The following is an 18,350-nucleotide window of genomic DNA, read 5'->3' as shown; positions in this document are numbered from 1 at the left end:
TAGGGAACACAACACAACTTAGGGAAGGGGAGCTGAGAGTAATATACATACAGTTAGAAAGTGAGCTTGGGGGCTGGATGAAGAGTATGAACTGGGGAATAGGGGATAAAGACAATATGTAACTGGGTCAAATTCCATCTCAATGCCTTTGTATTCTTTGATAGAATTCAAAAATTAATACATTTATAAAGATGATGAGACATGAGGTAAGAAAAAAAATACTTCCACTGGCCAATCAGCAGTAGAGCTATTCGTGAAAAAGTGAAAAATGATGAACAGTGGCATTGACTCAGCACTTTGCTGTGGTAGGAGTTTGGATGATGATAATGATGGTATTTCTTAAGCACTTACTATGTGCCAAGCTCTATTCTAAGCGCTGGGGTAGAAACAAGGTAATTTGGTTGTCCCACATGGGCTAAAAGATTTAATCCGCATTTTACAGATGAGGTAACCAAGGCACAGAGAAGTTAAATGACTTGCCCAAGGTCACGCAGCTAAGTGGTGGAGCCTGAATTAGAACCCACGACCTCCGACTCCCAAGCTCGTGCTATTTACACTAAGCCACGCTACTTCCCCTTCATGTTGCATGTGTTACACGTACATGAGAGGTTACATGTGAAGTAACACCCTGTGTCCTCAATGACCTCAAAGTCTAAATGGACAATCTGCCTTTAAATTGATTTTGGAAGAAGGAACTTTAGACTATGAGCTAATTTTCAGCGTGGTTCAGTGGAAAGAGCACGGGCTTTGGAGTCAGAGCTCGTGAGTTCGAATCCCAGCTCTGCCACATGTGGGCTGTGTGACTGTGGGCAAGTCACTTAACTTCTCTGTGCCTCAGTTCCCTCATCTGTAAAATGGGGATTAAGACTGTGAGCCCCACATGGGACAACCTGATTCCCCTGTGTCTACCCCAGCGCTTAGAACAGTGCTCGGCACATAGTAAGCGCTTAACAAATACCAACATTATTATTATTATTATTAATTTTCATCCAGGCATTTTTCTCATCACTTAGTACAATGATTTTAATAAGTATTATTTACTTAATAAATACTATTACAACTACTACTAAGGGGTCAGTTCCAGTTTTTTTCCTTAAAACTTTCATCTGAATGGCAGTACTAGCCAAGACAGATTTGTCCCTTGTGTTGGTTAGGGAGTTTGGTGCTCAGTTTGAAAGAGTAACCCTTTGTATATTCATTATGCATTCACCTGGGAATAAAAGAACTAAACCAAAATTTAGGAATAGGCAAAACTGCAACCAGTGAGAAGAGAACAGTAGCAGCAATATTCATTCAATAGCATTTATGGAGCACTTGGAATGGAAATTCAGCAACAGAGAGACAATCCCTGCCCAATGACAGGCTCACAGTCTAAATGGGGGAGACAGATAGCAAAGCAAATCAGAACAAAACAAAACAAAAAACATCATCAAGTTACATAGAATCATGGAGATATACACATCATTAACAAAATAAATAGGGTAATAATCTATACAAATATGCACAGTGCTGAGGGGAGGGGAAGGGGGGAACAGTAGAGGGCAGGAGAGGGGGGAAATGGGGAGGAGAAGAGCAGAGGGAAAGGGGGCTCAGTCTGGGAAGGCCTCCTGGAGGAGGTGAGCTAGCAATAGTTCTAAAGTAGTTCCCCAGTATTCATTCATTCAATCACATTTATTGAGTGCTTACTGTGTGCAGAACATTGTAATAAGCACTTGGAAAGTACAATTTAGCAATAGACAGTCCCTATCCAACAACAGGCTCACAGCAATGGTTGTAATAGCAGTACAAAGCAATGAAACACTCCTATTAAACCTCCCTTGTACATGTATTTATGCTATAGCTTGATGGTTGTGTTCTTGGCACCTTATGTAATGGTAAAATTATATGACTGGAACTTTTGGCTCAGTGTGAATTATTGGAGTGGGGGTAGAAGGTTTGAAGGCACTGCTATGACTGACATTTTTCAATAAAAACTCATAAATTATTATGTCTCCCAGAATGCTTTATACCCCTGCCATCCATTGTTGTTGCTGTATTAATAATAATAATAATTAATAATAATTGTGGTATTTATTAAGTGTTTACTATGTGCCAGATAACAGAAAATTCAGCTGAATTTTCTCCAGATTAATTCATTCAATCGTATTTATTGAGAACTTACTATGTGCAGAACACTGTACTAAGCACCCAGATTGTTTTTCCAGACATCAGTACCTGGCTTTACTTATTATAATTACAAGCCTGAAAGTAAAAAGCCTCCTATTTAGAGCAGTTGTTAAAAAGATGTCTCCTTCCTCTTCTTACCCCTTTAAAATTTGTATCAAATCAGGTTGGACACAGTCCTTGTCCCATGTGGGCCTCACAATCTCAATCCCCATTTTACAGATGAGGTATATGAGGCCCAGAGAAGTGAAGTGACTTGCCCAAGGTCTCACAGCAGACAAGTGGGAAAGCCGGAATTAGAACCCATGACTTTCTGACTTCCAAGACTATACAGCATATAGAGCATAGGCTCTATCCACTACACCATGCTGTTTCAATACTTTACAATATTTAATACTGTGAAGTATTGTAAAGTTGCAAAAACACAAAAAAATCACAAAGTCCTACATGCTGCAGTGCAGTAAGATTGAAATGCTGGCATCACACTTATGTCATCACACTTATGTGTACAACTGTTTTTTCCCTTTTTTTGTAGTATCTGATAAGTGCTTATTATGTGCCAGGCACTATACTAAGCCCTGGGCTAAATACAAGTTAATTAGATGGAACACAGTCCATGTCCCTCACAGAGCTCATAGATGAGGTAACTGAAGCCCAGAGAAGTTAAAGTAACTTGCCAAAGGTCCCACAGAGAGAAGTGGTGGACCTGGGATTAGAACTCAGGTCCTCTGACTCCTAAGCCCATGCTCTTTCCACTAGGCAATGACGTTTCTCTGAACTAAAGCCACTTCATGGGTCATCTTGTTTCTTCATCCTCTTGAAGCAATCCTAGACTTTCCTCACTCCATTCCCCAAATACCTCTGTTGGCATCCCATTTCCCTTTATATGAAGTAAACACTCCTCACATTGGATTTCAAAGCTCTTCTCCAACTCTCTCCCATTTCCTCCTGTCCCCTGCTACTTCACAGCTACCTCTTGCTGTTCAGCTCAGCAGAACTCCCTCCCCAGATAATCTGTCAGGCCACAGCTCTGCCCAAGTTCAAAGCCCTCCTAAAATCCCTCCTCTTCCTCCAAAAAGCTTTCCTTTCACTACTAAAATGCTAAGTCACATCAACCCAACAGCCGCCTCTAGCACTTAAAGATTTATACCCTTCTTCAGCAGTTCAATGTATGCCGACACAAACAGTTGCACAGCCTCTTTATTCTGATTATTTGATGTGTAAATATTTCTATGTGTTTCCCCTATTAGAGTCTGAGCACCTCGTGGACAGGGAAAGTGTCTCATGAATCTGCTCACCCAGTGTGAGCTCAATAAATACTGTTACTACTTCTAGCGCCAACTTGTAGATCATGTTATTTTAGAATGCTTGTGATGGGAAGACTTTCCCTATTTCTTTTATTACCCAACTTATATCCAAATTATGTAATGAACACATATACCATAGCAGAAATAACTACTGTGGAGAAAATATATAATCTGCCCTCTGTATCAGCCAAGAAGTTCATTGCTTTGCTAAATACATCTCTACAACTAGCAGAAACTCCTCACCCTTGACTTTAAGGAGTTCATTTTCTCCCTCCTCTCCCACTACGGTCCAGTCCTCACATTTCCCTCCTCTAACACCAACCTACTCACTGTACCTTAAGCTCTTCTCTCTCGCCACTGACATCTTGTTGCCTGGAACTCCCTCCCCCTTTATATCAGACAGACCACCACTCTCCCCATCTTCAAAGCCCTGCTAAAATCATATCTCCTCTAGAAAACCTTCCCTAACCAAACTCATCTCCCTACCCTTTTCTCACTCCCATCTGGATCACCTACGCACTTGCATCTAAACCCCCCCAAGGCACTTTAATACTCATCTCCCCCGACCCCTGAGCACTTACGTACATATCCTTACATTCTGAAATTTATTTTAATATGTTTCCTTGACTAGAGTGTAAGCTCCCTATGGGCAGGGGCCATGTCTACCAACTGTATTGTACTCTCTCAAGCACTTAGTAGTAAACTCTGCACAAATTAAGTGCTTCCAGATACAAATGATTTATTACATGATGGGGAAAAGAATAAGGATTATAGTTCAGACACAGTCCTGGCCCACTGGGGGCTCAACATCCAAGGATAAGGGGTGGGAGGAGGGAGTAAGCCACAGATACGAAAGGACAAATTGAAATAATAAAAGCAACAGAAAATAAAAAACAAAGAAGTCTGTAAACTCATTCATTCAATTATATTTATTGAGCACTTACTGGTTGCAAAGAACTGTCCTAAGCACTTGGGAGAGTATCATATAACAATAAACACATTCCCTGCCCACAACAAGCTTACAGTCTGGAGGGGGAGACGGACATTAATATGAATAAAGTATATATCAGTATATGCATATGTGTACACATATGCAGAAAAGTAGCGTGGCTTAGAGGAAGAGCATGGGCTTGGGAGTCAGAGGACATGGATTCTAAACCCAGCCCCGTCACTTGTCCGCTGTGTGACCATGGGCAACTCACAACTGCTCTGTGCCTCAGTTATCTCACTTGTAAAATGGGGATTAAAAGTGTGAGCCCCATGTGGAACAACCCGATTACCCTGTATCCTCCCCAGTACTTACAGCAGTGCTTGGCACATAGTAAGTGCTTAACAAATACCATAATTATTATTATTACACAAGTGATGTGAGGCTGGGAGGGGGGATGAGTCAAGGTAACAGAGAAGGGAATGGGAGAGGACGAAAGGAGGGCTTAGTCAGGGAAGGCCTCACTGTGGGCAGGGAATGTGTCTAAAAACTCTGTTGTATTATACTCTTCCAAGCGCTTAATACTAGTACTACTAATGATAATAATAGAGTATTCGTTAAGCGCTTACTATGTGCCAAGCAGTGTTTTAAGCGCTGTGAAAGATACAAGGTAATGAGGTTGTCCCACATGGGGCTCATAGTCTTAATTCCCACTGTACAGATGAAGTACCTGAGGCTCAGAGAAGTTAAATGGCTTGTCCAAGGTCACAAAGCAGACAAGTGGCGGAGCCGGGGTTAGAACCCACATCCTCTGACCCCCGAGCCCTTGCTCTTTCCACTATCCATGCTGCTTCTCATAGTGCTCTGCACACAGTAAGCACTCAGTAAATACCACTGACTGATAATAATAAAAGCTATAGTCCACTCTTGCTAAAGGGGCTTCCTTCAGGCTTTCTACCCCTGACAGGCCAGTCCAGAGTCCAACGGTCACAACCCTCTGAACATTATAAGGGTGTAGTGCAGCCCTGCCTCGGGAGGTTGTCCCATTCCAGCAGGACCGGAGGGGACAGACCCTCAGTGTGATGCAGAGGATAGGCGGCGACCATCTCAAGTAACAGGCCTTGGCGCTCAGATAAAGGAGGAACCATTGGGATCATGTCCTGCCTCCGTCTTCCCCATTCTAGAAAGGCAGTAAACTCACTGTGAGCAGGGAACGTGTCTGTTTTACTGTCATATTGTACTCTCCCAAGAGCTTAGTGCAGTGTTTTGCACACAGGAAGTGCTCAAAAGATACGATTGACTGACTGACCCCCCTGGGGTGGTATGGGGCGAGGGGAGGTCTTCACTGTCTCTCTGCTTGGCAGGCAAGTTCCAACGAACAGCTGACTGACGATGTAACTGCCCTGTCCAAGACCCAGCATGCCGTGGAGACTCGAAAGAGATGCAATCAGGTTCGATCAATCATCCTCCAAAGGAGTGGGAGGAGGTGGCAAGAGGCTTCTTCAAGAATGGTGACTAAAGTGTCTCTCGTTGCCTCCTCGTCCTCATTCTAATTACTCCACTTCCCACGTACGAGTCAATGGGAATTCAGCACTTGGGCCGCAATAATAATTAGTAAATAAAAGTTGGCATGAGCCATTACTTTTAGGGAAGAGGGCTGAGAGGAGACTTTGCTTAAAATAAAAAATAAAACAAACCCACCTCTGCAGGCTGACAATTTATGGCTTTGAAGATGTTTTCTGAGGTCTTTTTAAGAGTTTTGTGTTGAATCTTTATGGAAGGCATAAAATGCTTATAATGCCAGTATTTTATGAACAATGCAGTTGGCAACCCCTTTTAGCCTGATCTCAGCTTTCAGAGAGTTTGGACTTTTCCCTTCATTTATTCATATTTTTTCCAGCCCATCAAAAAGAGACAAGATCTAAGGAGATGGTCCATTTGTACGATTCTTTTTGGAAAGAATCGCCGGAAGCACTTTACAGTTGTCAAACCCCACCAGTGTGTCTCCAGATGAGCATCCGAGATAAACAGCAACTAAAGCGAGCCGGCAATAGAGGTCTCCCCCGTGGTCACCACCGTGAGGCTACTCAAATTAGGAGTGGCCCTTTAAGGAGTCAATGCCACTGAACAGGCAAAACCAGGGTGAAAATCTTGTTTCCACTGAGCACGAGAAATAAAAATGTGGCCCAGAGACCCTCTCCTGAGTGGGGTAGGGGTTCGGCAAAAAGGGCCCCAAAGGCCCCAGTTTGCAAGATATTCAGAACCGTATGTATGCGGTAATTAAAGGGATGTGGAGGAGGAGGAGGGGATGGGAGAAAATAACAAAGCTGCAGTGTACCCGTGCAATGATTTTTCATTCTGTTTCGCTTCAGCTCTGCCCCTGCAACAGAGGATCTAATCAATCTGCCGGCTATTAAGTTTGTTAATTGATAATGCATACTAATTAGGCTGTGCGCAGTTACTTAAGAGACTTTGCTAAGGTGATTGTAGGCACAAGTCCAAATGGAGTTTAAAGTATTCTGTGTGAGGTTAAAACCCATCAACCAGAATAGATGGATTTTATATTATAACAGAAGGCACAACATACCCATAAGTATTTAATGTATTGCACAGTTATCCATTATTACATTTTTTAACTCTAGCAAATAATTAAAAAGGCAAAAACAGCCACTAAAAACTATAACAAAATCAAATTGGTGAATGAGTGTGGAAGTGTCAATGAGAAAATGCTGTTTACCCATCAAGGTAAATGTTTCATTTTCTCATTTGTATTTGGGAACAATAGTACTTAGCGGAGAATAGGACTTAGTGAGAATCCAGACTTGTCTGGCTTTGGGGATGCTTGAAGAAATCAACTGCCTAAAACTGCAGGGTCTTTCCGCTCTCATTCAGATAGAAAATACTCCGGTGTGCTGGACTTTTCAATCCTAAAAATATGACAACTGGCAGCTCGCAATGAAAACATATTTATCAGCCACAAGAATAGCTCTACCCGCTACGCGGTTGGAATGTAGATACCATTCAGTTCACTTACTGTAGAATTCTACACTTCCTGTGGAGGAGGTGGAAGGGAGAGTCTGAATTCACCAAGGGGAGGGAGTGGATACAAATGCTCCCCTGCTGCCTGTTTGCTCTTTGAGGTGAGAGAGGTTTCCTTAATACAGTGCTTAGCACAGTGCTCTGGCACTTAGTACAGTGCTTGGCGCATAGGAAGCACTTAGCAATTACCAAAATTATTATTATTATTCCTACAGGTTCCAACCAGCCTTGAAAGGAGTGTCCAGGCTGCCGCGGGGATCAAGTGCAGCACTGAAGGCTGGATCCAGATTTGGATCACATCCAGTCCAGAGAATCCCCAGAGACAGTGGAAGGATCAGAGATACTCCTCACTGGATCCAGGGTCTAAGGGAATGTGAACATCGGGAACAATTCCAGATCGATTCATGAGTGGATCACTCTGTACTGTAAGCTCGATGTGGGCAGGGAATGTGTCTACCAATTCTATCATATTGTACTTTCCCAGCTGCTTAATACAGTGCTCGGCACAGAGTAGACCCTTAGTAAATAGGATTGATTGATTAATCCCAGAATTCACATCACCTCCTGGCGGGCCACTGGCCCAGAAGTGACCTGAGATCAGAGTGGTCCTCAACATCTACTTAATCTGGACTTGCTCTCCATGGACCAAGCCAACTGGACAAGGTGCAGAGTTCAGGGTAAACTTGGAGATCCAAATTTACCTCCCCTTCAAAATCTGAGGAGATAGAAGATCCATTTTTACTTCTCATTTCAGGAGGTCTTTATTTCCTTCCCACCCCTCAGCTGAAACCAAAGTTCTCCACAGCTGAAATTTGGATTTGGCAGGAGCCGGTGTGGGTTTAATTACCAAACAAATTGTGTGGCCACTGAACCTTGTCACCAATCCATACTGCTTTATTTTAACTATTTTGAGATGACTGAGTTCAGTGCCTTTGTGTACAGCAAACTAATTTCTGAGGAGTCAACTGAAAACACCCAAAGAAAGAGGTCTGGTATATCTACTAGCCAAACATTTCATAACATGGTAAAATAGGCTTCTTTGGGTTTGGGTGAGGCTTTTGAGGTGGAATGAGCTATTTCCAAAGACACTTTGTTCAGGTTCATATTTATCTGACTGCATATATTTGAGTGAAACTTCATAACAGTGGAGTTTACGAAGCAATATAAGGTATTTAACAACCACAAGAGTATTTATTGTGAGCCCACAGCAACGGTGTTTGTTCTGATTATCCTGAAAGATGAAGCCAGGCCAAAAAATTTCCAAGCAACTTTAAATAATGAAAGTGTGCTGATCCTTTCTCCCCGTTGGAGAGGACGTGACAGTACTCTGTATTCAGATTTCCTGCTAATGTCATAGAGAGATATTGAAAGGAATGAATAACCTGCATTGGCTAAGGCTAAAGTCAATCTTTTTCCAAGGTATTGTTAGCCAGAGAAAAAGAAGGTTGGAATAGCAAACTAACAGGATTCTAACCAACAGTTCTTATGTCTGCACAATGGGGGAATATTATACACCTCATCGCTAATGATTTTGAGAGCGTATTTGATATTTTCTGGGCTACCACTAGGTATATCACTAAGACAGTGTATTAACAGTACGATTATATCCATATGTCACATTAAGAACCCCTTGCACATGAACATTTCTGCTTCTTTACTATTCTGCTTTAGCATTTTTCAGTCACCAATGATTAAGAAGAGAAAGGCATCCCCTTTGGCAAGCAGGACATATGCTTGAGTTGTTTTGCAGGAGTGGTGATGATTTGCCTTAGGGTCAAGTTTACCTTTCTCACCCACCTGCCCTATGCCCAAGGACGACTTTGCTAGGCGGCTAGCAAGGTGAACGGTAGCAGTCCGTGATCATCAAACAGAATATCTCTGAGATCTCAACAGCAGCAGGCACCACCATACCCTTACCCATTTCATAAACCAACTGAGTACGATTCTCAGTGCTGCTCAGTAAGGGTTATGGAAATCTTTTCCACTTTCAAGCACAAATTAAATGGAAAATAAAATAAAAAAAACAAGACTTCCAGCTGTCCTCTGCACAAGCAGACAGACCACAGCCAGAATACAGCAGATGCTACAGAGCAGGGCATATGCACACAAGAATGGTGGGCAGATTCGGAAAGATTGTTCCTAGCAATTGTCTGACTGTGAGCCCACCTTCCCTTCCTCCCTCCTGACCCCAACAATCACCTCTCTGAAGCAGAAAGACATCCACACAACATTAAAAACAGTCTCAGGATTTCATTGACATGGGTGACTCCAACCAGAGGGTCTTGGAGCATCTGGTCATTTCAGTAATGCCGGATGGTATATGGCTGCTTTGCCTGAGACTCTGGCTATCAGGCACCTTCCTCTGCTGAGTCACATAATTGTGACCTTTATTTTAATCTTACTCGATTTTCGCAAGAAATGCCTTTGTAGAAGAAATGCTAACATAGTTCCAAGTCCTGTGGCATATGCTAGAATCATTTTCCAGGCATAAAGTTTGTGTTTGGGTCACTTCATCAGGAGGAAATCTTTATATTATATATATATAATCTTTATCTTTGTATATACGTATTGTGTCAGCAAAGCCTACCACATTTCAGCACTCAGAAGCTTAGAGATGGCTACCAGGCAAGGATTGGCTAGGAAGGGGTGGTGTCATGTTGTCTTGGTGGAAAAAAGGAAGGGAGGAAGACAGGAGGGCCTGAGTTGGAGAGTCTGGAGCAGCCTCTCAGAACTGAGCAGCAGGTCAGGGAGAGAAGGGCTTAGAGACAGTATCTGGCTGTGAGAGGACAGAAGCAGGAGGAAGAAAAGAAACCGAGACTCCTGTGGCGGGCATAGGGGCATCGGTGGGGGCAAGAGCAGGTAAAAAGTCAGAGTCACCTGTGGGCCGATGGGCAATAAAATGAGGAGAAGAAAATTATCAAAATAATGTTACCCTTTCAGCCCCCAAATGAGGGAAATGTCTGGGTCTTCTATCACTCACTTTGATGAAAAAAGAAGAACTATTGACATTCAGCTTACTATTCAAGTGTCAACTGAATGATGTGAATTTAAAATTTTCTAAATGAAGATGAATGGATCACTCTTCAGTCCATGTTTCTGGCACCAAAAAAGAGTTTTTCTCTGAAGCCCACTGTTCTTGACAGGTTAAGGGAAAGCACCAATTTATTTTTTTTTAATTAGCATCTTGGAAACAAACTGTTTTCCTGATCATTTCAAAAAGAGGTAATTGCTTTATGCTTGTAAACTTTCTAAATCTCTGTTTATCTAACCTTTCAAATGCTGCTAAAAGCCTTTCTTTAAAATAACCCATAAAATCAGAACCAGTCTCTCCCAAATGGTTGCTCCATGGTTTGTCTGGATCTAGAGGCCACGATGTGGCCCTTAACAGTCCATGAGAAGCCAACAGTACTAAGTTTTCCAGGAATAGTTGGATTAGGCCAGAAGTGGGAAAACCTGTGGAAAATACGTTCCCAGCTTCCATTTTGTTCAACATGGCACCCAGAGGATAAGGGTGCCTAGTAAAGACAATGGTCAACGGTAACCATGGGGAAAGGCCGTGACTCTAGGAGTCTCAAATCAGGCCGGCAGCTAAGTGACTGCGTAGGTACGGCCCAATTTTCAAAAACCTCCTCTCTGCCGTTTCCCTTTGATTACAGTCTGCCAACTCTTTTGAGGGGAAAATGGAGATAAATGAGACTTCCCATTAAGCAATCAGGTGCCTGGATTCCATACTTGAGTATATTTTAAAAGACAATTGAACAGATTCTTCTGAAGCTCTGAAAATTAATATGAGCTGATAAAACAGGAAGAAAGGAAACTCTTAAGGAGGAAGTAAGAGATGGTATGCCCACATGCCACCTCCTGCATCTGAACGGTGATCAATCTTTGGAAACAACTTCCACCTAAAACTTCTGGGAGACGGATGAGCCCCATGGACATCAAAAAACTGCCTTACATGGGTCTCCTGCAGCAAGTTTTCCCAGGAGAGCCTGAGCAGCAGAATGAAGAATGAGAGAATTAGTGATACAGCCCTTTGCCAAATAAGAAAATTCCAAAATCCATATTAGCCGCCTGGGTTTCTGGGTGAGGGTTGCCTCACGGCAAGTTTGAAAAAGGATTTTCAGGTAGGGACAAGGCTACCCCCATTTTTCAGCTTGCATAAGACACCTCAAATTTTCATCCCCTGACTGCCCCAGACAGCTTGCATTTCATCAAGATTTAGAGAAGAGTCTCATTAATCAGGTCTTCTTTAAATGGCAGAAAATCTATATTCTGTTACATAAGCCTGGTGGATTGGAGCCCAGGTTGCACCTCTCCTCCAAGGTAACTACAAAGGCAATAAAGGGGCCAAGAGAAGAACTTGTCCAACGGGGCCTTGGTGATCATGTGTGGCACAACCAATCAATTAATAGCATTTGTCATTTGAAAACACCATGCTAGATGTTTTGAGAGTTCAACAGAAGCAAAATAATAACAATAATTGCGATATTTGTTAAGCTCTAGGTATCAAGCTCCATATTAGAAACAATATAAGCAGATTGGGTGCAGTCCCTTCCCACAAAGGACTAAAGGGAAGGCAGAACAGATATCTTATTCTTTTACAGATGAGGAAACTGAGGTGCAGAGAAGTTAAGTGAGTTACCCTAGGTCGCAGCAGATAAGTGGCAGAGATGGGATTAGAATGCAGGTCTCCTGCCTCCCAGGCCCACGCTCTTTACACTACATCACATTGCTTCTCTCTAAAATAACGACAATAATTATGGTATTTGTTAAGTGCTTACTATGTGCCAGGCACTGTACTAAGAGCTGGGGTGGATATAAGCAAATTGGGTTGGACACAGGCCCTGTCCCACAGGGGCTCACAGTCTCAACCTCCTTTTTACACGAGGTAACTGAGGCCCAGAGAGGTGAAGTGACTTGCCCAAGGTCACACAGCAGACAAGTGGCAGAGCCGGGATTAGAATCCATGATCTTTTGACTCCCAGGCCCATGTACTATCCACTACGCCATGTTAGATATGTACCTTGCTCCAAGTAGGAGATGCAGTGGCAGAAGGTCAACTGGGTTATGTGGTTGGGGGAGCTATCAATCATCTCCGTGGACTGCATGTAGCAGGAGGAGCAGCATGGCCTAGTGGATAGAGCACAGGCCTGGGGGTCAGAAAGACCTGGGTTCTAATCCCAGCTCTGCCACTTGTCTGCTGTGTGACCTTAGGCAAGTTACTTCACTGTGCCTCAGATACCTCACCTGTAAATGGGGATTAAGACAGTGAGCCCCACATGGTACAGGGACTTTGTCCAATCTAACTGACTTGTATCTACCCCAGTGCTTAGAACAGTGCGTGGCATATAGAAAATGCTTAACAAATACCACTTAAAAGAAACAAACAAAAAAACTATGACCTATCCAGTGCTTCACTTGTGCGTGGACTAGCACCTCTGGGCTTGCTAGTTCATAGCAACCCCCTTCCCTCTAGACTGTCCCCCCTTCTAGGGATTGTCTCTACTGCTGAACTGTTCTTTCCAAGCACTTAGTCCAGTGCTCTGCATACAGTAAGTGCTCAATAAACAAGATTGAATGAATGAATCAGCGTGGCTCAATGGAAAGAGCCCGGGCTTGGGAGTCAGAGGTCATGGGTTCGAATCCCGGCTCTGCCACTTGTCAGCTGTGTGACTATGGGCAAGTCACTTCACTTCTCTGTGCCTCAGTGACCTCATCTGTAAAATGGGAAGCTCTGGCATCCCTGGGTTGGCATTCATAGCCCTAACATCAGCAGCAGCAGCAGCAACAATATGTACAGTAATGTATGCAAGAGAACTTGGAAAAAGAAGTCAAAGGTCCAGCCCCTGCCCCCAAGGACCTTAAACCATAAGTTTCACTGTTTACAAACTTTGTACCTTTAGGCTTGCCATTTCATGTTCACATCTATCATTACATTATTAACAAATACCATAATTATTATTACTGCTCACATGAGAGCCAGTCCCTTCTTCACTATGAATCGAGCACTGTATCTACCCGTTTATACATAAAGACTTGCTTTCTTCTGCAGAGCTAACTGAACAACGCCACCAAGATGCTGTTATGATCCCACATCAACTCGTTTTGGTGGTCTTCATTATCTGTATAGCTGGTCCACTCAAAAATGGGCTAAGACTACTATCTGATTTCCCAGAGGCCTCTCAACATCTGTCGTTATAGGAATCGCGCTCAGTTTGCCTGACCCTGGGTCACATTTGAACTGGTGACCTTCAAAAGGTCACCCCGCCTAGGCCCAGCTTGCCAAGCCTCCCAATTCCCTCCTAGATGCTTCTGCCCAGTAATTTGAATTCTTAAAAAGGTAGCCATTTGGGTCTTATGTGAAATGCAAATTCATCACCCTTTTCATAGGCATGTCAGCCCCCTGAAGCCACAATGAGAGAAAAATAAGGCCACCTCAAAGCATGGCCTGAAAGAGACAGGGGGAAAACATGTAATAACACAGAGGATGCAAATGGACAAAATCATTTTAGGGAAGGGTGAGGTAGAACGTTCCCTGATGAAAGGAAGTGGCTTTTGACTTTTGATGTCTGTATCCCTTCAGTGAAATGGAGATGACACTTCTAAACTATTAACGGTGAAGACAGAGGCCTTAAAGTTCCTGGAGCTCTTCAAGGGGAAGTCACTGGAGAGCACTAGAGGTATTTTTGTGCTAATTATGTTGTACTGTACTCTCCCAAGCACTCAGTACAGTGCTCTGCACATAGTAAGTGCTCAAGCTTGTTGTGGGCAGGGAATATGCCTGGTTATTGTTATACTGCATTCTCCCAAGCACTTAGTACAGTGCTTTGCACACCGTAAGTGCTCAATAAATGAATAAATGCCATTGAGTGATTTTTTTTTTAGATTTACCAAGAAGGCAGCCGTGGGCACAAATTTTATAACCAGAATAATTTCTTGAAGACATGGAGCCAAGCAATTCCTAAAACCACTTTCATGTTTGCTAAACACTACACATGTTGTTGAAATCTTAGCAAAGGCACCTAGAATAACAACATTCTGTCAGTGGCAAATATCATGTTACGTTTTTAGGAGATTACGTCAATTTAGAATTTCACGTATTATTAATAAGACCTCATTACATAAAAATTATTACTAAACTGGCAATTAAGTGGATGTGAAGGATCCATATGCTGAACTACTCATAACATTTCAATTATGAATTTCACGTCAGATGTCCTCCAATGTACATTAATGACATTAACAAACAATCTCTTTGCCAGAGCCACCCAAATGAACTCGACTTTGAACCTGTAGCTTATGACGTTGGTGCAAAGTTATTTGTCCCCTTTTCCTAAATTTAAATAAAGCAGAAAAAAGCAGCCAGAAACACTTAATTCGCCCCCAGCCCTTGTGGATTTGGAATGTGTGTTTTTGCCACATTTAGTCCTGTCTTAAACCTGTGAATAGCCTTGTCTTAAACACGTAAAGCACTTGACACTCTCCCTAAATCAGTATTAAGGGTATTTACTAAATATCCACTATATGCAGACCACTTAAGCCCTTGAGGAACTTAGAAAGTTGAAAAATAGGATCCCTGCCCTTGAGGGCTTACAACCTAATAAGGGAGACAGAAGACAAAAACTCATTATGAGTAAGAGAATGGATATAAATAATGGACACAAGTGAATAATAAATAACAGAAAAATCCAGGAGTGTTAAGGGGATGATGGGAGAGTATATACATAAAGGAAAGGGGTAAATCAGAGAAAGTCAAGTGATTTTTTTAGTAGGACTCTAAAGGAGAGGAGTGCTGAGGCTTTCTGAAACTGAAGGAAGGCATCCCATTCAGAGAAAGGCATGAGCAGTGGGTTGGAGGAAGGAGAAGCAAGACCAAAGGAGAGTTGGTATGTTGGTATGGCAAGAGTGAAGAGCATGAGCTGGGGAAAAGCTGAATAAGGTAACAGTTAGTAAACAGAAAGCATAGCAGATATTCTAGAGGTGTGGGGCAATAAATGGTACACAAATAGATGGTACATAAAACTGTGGGTCAAGGATAATATACAAGAAGCATGGATTAGCCACATTTCTGGATGGAAACAAGTCCAGTCGTGGAATTCCCTGAGGATTGGTATCAACATCTATTTTAATTCAGACTTTTCTTAAATTATCAGAAAGATAGAGAATGCATTTCCCCCAAAAGACACTCCCTTCTATTTGTGGGTTTAACAGGAATCTTTTTTGAGTTCAGGCAACACTTTGAGACTTAGACCCAAGGATTTGAAATGACTACCTTTAAGCCAATTCAGGCTTCTTGTGTTCTTGCAGAGACCCGTGTACATCAGTGGCTGAAGCAGTTCTTCCCTTGTCTATTTTGGTTCCTCCTGAAAGAAAGCAAATGAGTCACTCGGTCAATGTGATGGGAGAGACTATTCTGGTCTTTTTGTAAGCACTGGGTCTTTAACATATTCCCCTGAAATCCTTGGGAAGTTCTACAGGGAACCGAGAGTGAAACAACAAAGGTACCAGGGAGTTAAAAGAAAAGCCTGGGTAGCCTTGACCTGCTTCAAGTCACACAGCTGACAAATGGCAGAGCCAGAATTAGAAACTAGGTCCTTCTGATTCCCAGGCCTGTGCTCTACCCACTAGACCACTCTGCTTCTTGTGACTAAACCAAGCATTCACTCAGAAAATGGCAAAGGGTTCTCTGGCTTGGACTAGCAAGTGTGGGTCAATAATAACAACAATGGTATTTGTTAAGCATTTACTATGTGCCAGACACTGTTCTAAGCTCTGGGATAGATACAAGATAATCGGGTTGGACACAGTTCCCCATCGGACTCACAGTCTTAATCCCCATTTTACAAATGAGGTAAGTGAGGCTCAGAGAAGTGACTTTCCCAAGGTCACAGCTACAGATCACTCAAAAGCTGCCCAATTGGGCCTCTGATCAAGGGTTGAAAGATCGGACAATAGTGGACACCCCACACACACACTCCGCGGTGGGGACAGAGCACTTCAAAACCCATTCAAGGAAGCTAGGCTCCAAACTGACTTCTGGCTACAGCCAGATAGATGACTGAAGACTGGAACTCCACCACCCAGAGGCTTTAGATGCGGGAGAGGGTTTTCTGCTCTGGAAGTCCTGAGACTCATCCTTCTCCTGTCTCTGGGAGCAAAGGAAGGCCAGGAAGTCCACTTTAACCCTCCTACCACCTCATGTTACCTGCCTTCGGACCCATGTGATTGCTGTTGTGGATGACATATGGGAGGAATGGCTTGGAGATGATTTTATAACACTCATCATTGTCAACCATTATCATCACTGATACTAAGTGCTTTGAAGAGGACAATACAATAGAGTTGGTAGACATTCCCTGCCCACAAGGAGCTTACAGTTAAGAGGGGGAGACTCAAAGGAGTTGGAACCTGGATGAGTTAATTATGCATGTCTTCTAAAGAAACAGAGCATCACATGGTAAACTCCTCCTGTCAGAAAGAGCACTGATTCACCTGTGTCAACTACGGAGCCAGGACCCAGATGATTAATTTAGTTGGAACTGCAAAAGTGAGCATGGTGGACAGTTTTCTGAACTCTTCCCTATAAAGGTTTTAGCAGCACCTAACTTCTAGCTCATGAAGGGCCGGGGTTGTGTCTGACCAGGCACACACAACTGTTTAAATGACCATATAAGATAGTGCAGTATGGGCTGGACGCCGCTAGTTACGGATGTAGCCTATGAACCCTTTCACAGGTGGAGGGTGCCAGAACCTCCGCTGGCAGAGATGAGTTCATGCAGAACCAATATGTGCAAATTCTCTTTCCTCTCTTCTTCTCTTTGCAAAAGGGCATCCAACATGAAATGGGATTAATTGGGATTATGTGGTTCTGGCAGCTTGGCTGCTACTCAAGGATGAATGCTTAATTTATGTCGCCGTCATCTTGACTCCCGTCTGATTACACAGGCCCTCTCGTGTCATTGTCTGCCAAGGACCTTCCTTTAAACCGAGTGGCTACAGGTGGTGCTTTTATGTAACATACTTTATGCTTTGATACGCTATGTGGCTTTAATGGATTTAAAGCCACCTATTTCTTGGCAGTAATGAAAAGCACTAATCAGTCCAAGGTGTCTTCCGCCGATCCTTCAGGTCTTTTCATTTGACTTGAAAGTGTCAACAGGTGTGGGCCCTCCAAAGAAATTTAGAATGAAGGTGGAATTCATACTGCAGAAGATAAAGGGAAGGTGATTTGGGCCATTTTCAAGAGCTTCACATACCCCGCCGTGTATGTGACAGCCCTGAAATCCACTTCATTATAGGCCAATCCCTGGCTCGTGGGCTAGAGGGAGAGAAAAGGAATCCTACGAAAAGTCACAATCCTGCAGCTCAGGGTGACAGGCGGTTCTGAACTCTTCGGGGTTATGTGAGGGCAAATCCTAGGCGACAAGGAAGGCAGAACCCCTTGCTGTTCTGCTATTAAATGGCTCCAACCCTATTGAGGGGTCCTCATCTAGAAGGTCTGGGGTCTTTCACTTCTTAAGCACAACCTGGAGCTTTTCCCCTGGGAAGAACCACATTTTTCCCTGAAAGAACCACATCAAATTTCAAGGAGGAAATCTATTTTGACATCCTTACCCTCAGCCTCAAAAGCCACAAATGGAGGTAAGAGGAGGAGGAAACAGTAAAATAATAGAAAGGAGACAATACTGTATTTGTATAGTGCTTTTGTTATTTTCCAAAGCACTTCCACGGCAATGAACACAACAGTGCTGAGAGGGAGGGAGAAGTAGATAACATTATCCCTGTTTTACAGATAGGACACAGACCGTTTAGATCATCCCCATGGAGTACAGGTGCATGAATGGTCTCATCAGGAAAGGGGAAAACAATCTGAAGATGGATCTCCATGAGCGGCAGCATGGCCTTGTTGATAG

General features: G+C 43.1%; 1 long non-coding RNA gene across 1 annotated transcript in view; it reads right to left on the bottom strand.

The window, feature by feature from the left end:
* Positions 1-15,794, bottom strand: part of LOC114817009 — a 105,278-nt gene extending 89,484 nt beyond the window's left edge. Inside the window, exon 1 of the long non-coding RNA XR_003764855.1 lies at positions 15,710-15,794. This is a non-coding gene — a long non-coding RNA (uncharacterized LOC114817009). The remainder of the gene's footprint in view (positions 1-15,709) is intronic.
* Between the last annotated feature and the right edge of the window lie 2,556 nt (positions 15,795-18,350).

Source organism: Ornithorhynchus anatinus, chromosome 1, assembly GCF_004115215.2.
Source record: "Ornithorhynchus anatinus isolate Pmale09 chromosome 1, mOrnAna1.pri.v4, whole genome shotgun sequence".
NCBI classification, from domain to species: domain Eukaryota; kingdom Metazoa; phylum Chordata; class Mammalia; order Monotremata; family Ornithorhynchidae; genus Ornithorhynchus; species Ornithorhynchus anatinus.
The sequence above is the reverse complement of the archived record's forward strand: the minus strand, read 5'-3'. Positions and strand labels throughout refer to the sequence as shown.